This window comes from Gracilinanus agilis, chromosome 4, assembly GCF_016433145.1.
Source record: "Gracilinanus agilis isolate LMUSP501 chromosome 4, AgileGrace, whole genome shotgun sequence".
NCBI classification, from domain to species: domain Eukaryota; kingdom Metazoa; phylum Chordata; class Mammalia; order Didelphimorphia; family Didelphidae; genus Gracilinanus; species Gracilinanus agilis.
In genome coordinates, this window is record NC_058133.1 from 433,748,068 (window position 1) to 433,754,326 (window position 6,259).

The window sequence follows — 6,259 nt, forward strand, 5'->3', positions numbered from 1 at the left end:
ATGCCCCTGCCTTCCAGGAACTTACACTCTGATGGGGGAAGAGAACACACAAAAGGACTCTGGAAAGGGTCAAGGAAGAAGTACAGATATCAGGACCACAATGGAGAAATTCAAAGGAGGGAAGTCAGATGGAAAATGAAATAATGAGGGGCAGTTGGATAGCACAAGGAATAGGGCACCAATCCTGAGTCAGAAGGATCTGAATTCAAATTTGACCCCAGATGCTTACTAACTATATGACCTTGGGCAAGCCACTTAACCACAATTGCCTAGTCTTTGCCATCCTTCTGCCATAGAATTGATATTTAGTTAATATCAATTCTAAGACAGAAGGTAAACATTTAAAAAAAGAAAAGAAAATTAAGTGGTTGTTCTGAATGCTCCCCTTAAGCTGAAATTCTAGAAGGAATTCTCTACTCTGAGGGGCAGAAGTAAGGGAATAAAATAATGTTTCTTTCCCAATTCTAGTTTGGGGGGGAATGTATCTGAATCTTCTCTGTTGTGGGACCAATTTCTTTGAGAAGAGTGGCTCCTTTGTTCTAGACTTTTAAAAGGAGCCTACAGACTCTTCTAATCTCTTTTTCCCTTTTCTCCTTCTTCGAGAAAAATCCTGAGAATCATCTTTGGCTGCCCAGGAAGGTAACCATAATATCGAAGGAAAAAAATACTTTCAATTAGAGCCAGAGGACCTGGGTTCAAATTCTGCCTCTGATACTTCTACTCACTTAATCTTCCTAAGTTCATTTTCCTCATCTGTAAAATAACAAGATTGGAATAGATAGACTTTGAAGTTCCTCCTAATTCTAAATCAAGTCCATGTCCTGAAATAAAAGCAAATGGGGTGCTATGCATATTTTAGCCCATGTGGCCCCAGAAGAGAGTTTCTGGACTCCAGGGACATACTATCTGCTCTTACCAAGGTGGCACCCTTTAAGTTCAGGAGATTGTTGAGGCAGTGGTGGAATAGGGAGAATTCCTGGAGAAGTACATGAGAGAAGCATACACTTGCTTGCTTTCATGGCCCCAGGAAGAAATTCTCAACAATGTCATTCCTAAATGGCATCCTCCTACTTAGAGAAGGGAAAGATGGGGCTGGGGGGAGTTTCCTGGTGAGTACAATCTCAGAATCTAACCTATTAGGAGAAGGGGGATTTTTTAGGCAACATCAGCCTCAGGGGTTACTTCACAGGTAGCACTTAATTCAAATATTTGAATTATCTTTCTTTGGAGGGGACTGGACTTTCCTGACAATCACATTCTTGGCAAGAAAAGCAGATTATGCATCTGGTCCCCAGGGCTGGAAGTAACAAATTGAGGGATTAAAGCCTTGGTGTAGGGGAACCAGGGACTTAAAATTGGCACTTCAATTTTATTCTATCATTGAAGCAGTATGGGTATAATAACCAAGAAGATTTTCTGTCTAGCATCTCTAAAGTATGTTTCTCTTCCAGGGTAAACCTTTAGGGCAAGGATCCTTAGTAAGGGGTCCAAAAACTTGGGTTTGTTTTTTGTGTTGGTTTTTTTGGGGAGGGAGGTGGTATTGAATAATTTTTTAAAATTATTTATTTTGTTTTAATAACAAATTTTCACATAAGTTTTCCAAAGTTACATAATCCATATTGTCTCCCTCCCTTCTTCCCTCCTGTTTCCAAGAACTGACAAGCACTCCAGTCTAGTTTATACATGTATTATCACACAAAACATGTTTCCATATTATTCATTTTTGTAAGTCAATAATCTTATGGAACCAAAACCACAAATCATATATCAAAATAGACGAGTAATAAATCATATGTTTTCATCTGCATTCTTACTCCAACACAAAACTTGGGATTTTTAAAGTATTTTGATTGGGGGCAGCTGGGTGGCTCAGTGGATTGAGAGCCAGACCTAGAGACAGGAGGTCCTAGGATCAAATCTGGCCTTAGACACTTCCTAGCTGTGTGACCCTGGGCTAGTCACTTGACCCCCATTGCCTAGCCCTTACCACTCTTCTGCCTTGAAACCAATACACAGTATTGACTCCAAGATGGAAGGTAAGGGTTTTTAAAAAAAAGTATTTTGATTATTATACTTTAATATAATTGAATTCAATATAATTTCTTTCCTATGTATTTTCTTTCATGCATTTAAAAACATTCTGAGAAGGGGTCCATAGAGTTCACCAGAATACCAAAAAGTCCTACTTTAAAGGACCTCTGTGGGCTAGAAGTGGCTCCAGAGTGGTTTATCTAGCAAGCAAGAGAGGTACTGAATTTGCAAGACTTTAGGACCCTGTAGAAAATGAGACCCCACCCACCCAAAGAAAGAATTGTGTTGCTTCTGAACTATTATGAGTCTTTTATATATTTTATGCACTTGTTTATAGAGTCTTGTTACTCCTTTATGTTTTCTGTTACAGATAAATAAGTACCTCCTTAAAATTACTCACCCAACTGGAACTTATAATTTCTGGTTGGGTCTCCAGAGTCTACTACTCTTAAGTTTCTAAGAATCCTGTAGAAGCCCACTCTTAATACTGTAAGCTCATAAACCCCTACCAGGATGAGTTCCCTTAACAATCAACCAATATATGGTGTATGGTTGTAATGGAATACTACTGCATTATAAGAAATGATGAACAAGATGATTCCCCCCCCCAAAAAAAATAAAAAGAACACCTGAAACACTTTTATGAAGTGATGCAGAGGGAAGTGAACAGAACCAGAACATTGTACACAGTAACAACAGCAAAGTATGATGATCAACTGGAAATGGCTTAACTATTATAATCAATTTAAGAATCCAGGACAACTCTAAGGGATTCCTGACAATAAAAAAGGCTGTCCACTGCTAGAGGAGTCTGAATCCAGATTGAAGCATGCCATTCTTCATTTTATTTTCTCCATGAATTTTTCTCTAGTATAAGTGATATATATCTTCTTTCACAACATGATGAACATAGAAATATGTACTGTATAATTAATTACATATGAACCACCTATATCATATTACCTGCCATCTTGGCAGACAGGAGGATTCATAAGGAGGAAGAGATCATAAATCACAAAATATCAGAAAATAGTTACTGAAAATTGTATCAACATGTGGTCTGGAAAAAAATTTAGTGAAAAAAATCTTTAAAAAAGAAATCAACCATTAGACACAATTAGCTCTTACCAAAAGTAAGATGATATAATAAAAGATAAGGGTTTTTTTTGGAGAGTATTAACATTATCTTTTTAAATTTTATTTATTTAATTTATTTATTTAGAATATTTTTCCATGGTTACATGATTCATGTTCTTTCCCTCCCCTCCTCTCTAGCCAACAAGTAATTCCACTGTTTTTTTTTTTTAAGTTTTTTTTTAAACCCTTAACTTCTGTGTATTAGCTCCTAGGTGGAAGAGTGGTAAGGGTGGGCAATGGGGGTCAAGTGACTTGCCCAGGGTCACACAGCTGGGAAGTGTCTGAGGCAGGATTTGAACTTAGGACCTCCCGTCTCTAGGTCTGACTCTCAATCCACTGAGCTACCCAGCTGCCCCTCCACTGGGTTTTACATGTGTTATTGATCAAGACCTATTTCCATATTATTGATATTTGCACTAAGGTGATCGTGTAGAGTCTACATCCCCGTTCATATCCCCATTGAACCATGTAATCAAGCAGTTGCTTTTCTTCTGTGTGTCTACTCCCACAGTTCTTCCTCTGGATGTGGATTCTCATAAGTCCCTCAGAATTGTCCTGGATCATTGCTTTGCTGTATAGCTATATATCTTGAACAGACACAACAGACAATGATCAGGGACAAAAAACTAAATAGCGGGAGCAGCTAGGTGGTTCAGTGGAGAGAGCCCGGCCTCGAGACAGGAGGTCCTGGGTTCAATCTTGTCTCAGACACTTCCTAGCTGTGTGACTCTGGGCAAGTCACTTAACTCCATTTGCCTAGCCCTTTCTGCTCTTTTGTTTTGGAACCAATACTTAGAATTAATTCTAAGATGAAAGGTAAGAGTTTAAAAAAAATTTTTTTTTAATAGGAGGAAGAGATTGGGCTGAGTTGCATTGAAAGCACTGGACCAAAATACTTTCTTGATCCCAAGCTGCTAAGTGCCTTATCCTGTGAACACCAGGCCTCCAGGCATTTCTCATGCCTATGTTAAGATTATAAAAAATCACATGAATCATGTAATTATGGGAAAATATTCTTAATTAATTAATTTATTTATTGAACTTTAAAAAAATTAAACATTTTAAAATTTTTTTAAAAGGTTATAAAAATCCCTTGTTAGATTCAATCACAAAGATAGCTTTGTTCAAAGATCTTCTGATTATCAATATCAATTGAGGCATAAAATAGAGAAACATATACTCACCAAAGGTATTCACCATAGTTATGATGGATTTCCTATGCAAAATCCAAATACAAGAGGGACTGGTATAGGGTTGGAAGTCAGAGGATCTGGTTTCTAATCTTGCCTCTGACAATTACTAAGTAACTCATTCCATTTCTCTGCATCCAGCTTCATTATCTCTAAAATGAAGTCATTGGATTATCTTCTGAGGTGCCTTTCAGCTCCCTTTTGTGTATTATGCTGGGTTCATTACACCAGTTCCTGAATACTGCAGCTTCTTCAGCAAGACCTACAAGCATGCCAAAGAGTGCAACCCAACAATTCAAAAGAATAAAAACAAAAACAAATGAAGGATGCCTGTTGTCCAGTATATATCTTGTAGTTAGATAGTTAGATGGTCCAGGCCAGATGGAATCAATTGCTCTTCTGCTCTGCCTCTTCTTTCACTGGAGTTCAGACACTTCCTTGAGCTTCTTTGAGAATTTGTTTTCCTTTGTTGTATTTTATTTCCCAGTGTTTTATAGGGAACATCAAATGGGATAATGTATATAAAGCACTTTAATAGCTTTAAAATACTTTAACTGTGGCCTAGAAAGTGGTATAGAAGTGTAAATTATTTTACACTACCATCATCTTTTAATGAGCTTTCTAATTTTGGTATCCTTGTAATTTGTTTGTACTACCCACTTCCCATTCTTTTTGGTGCTATCTAGAACACCCTCCCATCTTTTTCATTGATTTAAATACTTGGCTTAATAATTTTCTCTCCTCTTCTCCTCCAGTCATAATCTCCTAGGCTTCTTTATTCACATTGGCAAGCCCCTTCCCTATCTAATTACATAATTCCCTCAACCTCTTCAACTCTAAAGAATTTTATAAAAATGTTCCTTCCCTCTCCACTCCCAAGTCATTAGGATTAGGTTCAAATTTGGCTGTAGACACTTTCTAACTGTGAGAGCTTGGGCAAGTCACTTGACCTTAAATGCCTAGCCCTTACTGCTCTTCTGACTTAGAATCAATACTTGGTATCAATTCTAAGACAGAAGGTAAAGGTTATTTTTAAAAATCATTAGGATTTTATAAGAACTTATTCATTGGGTCTTTTAACTAATAACTTAATTGTTTTCAGATGGCTTCTTATTCATTTTGATTGGTTTGTTTTTTTCTATATATGCCAGCAGCTTATTGCTGACCAAATAATTAAATAAGAGTGATCAATCTGATTTGGTCATTTAGACAGAACTTAACAGTCGCGGTACAGTTAGTTGTGTTGGCTTTAGTACAGTTTTCTCAGTTGCCCTAACAACCTAAATGAATTGAACACACAGAGATCTGATTACTTGATTTTGTTACTTGTGGGCTTTACATCCTTAATGATTAATCTCTTTTAAAAATCAGTAGCCCTTAGATCAGAAGTGCCAACAGGGTACTCAACTGAGTGACCAGTTTCTGGGTCCCAACAGGGACCTTTAAGATAAGCTTTTAAGATAAAAGACTATAGATTATGATCACAACTCAGTTTTCTATTTAAAAGAGACCATAAATAGTAACTCCCTATTATGAGTCAACCTACCACCCTCATGATTCAGTGGATTCCTGATTGTCTTCTGGCTTGCCATATCTATTTCCCATTGTGGTTCTTTCATCATCAATTTATCAGGCTCACTTTATTTCTCTCAGGCTCACATTTAGGTTACTTCCCTGGCTTGCTCCTTTAGATTTGGCATTTCTTGGTTCCCTTTTCCCTTATCCCTATTAATCAATCAGTCAATCACTCCATAAGTATTAAGTTCCTACTGTGTGTCAGGCACTGTGTTAGGCTTGGAGATACAAGTACAAAGACGGAAACAGCCTCTACACTCCAGGAGCTTATATTCTATGACCCACCAGTTGTTTTGTTTGTTTGTTTGTTTATTTTTAGAAAAATT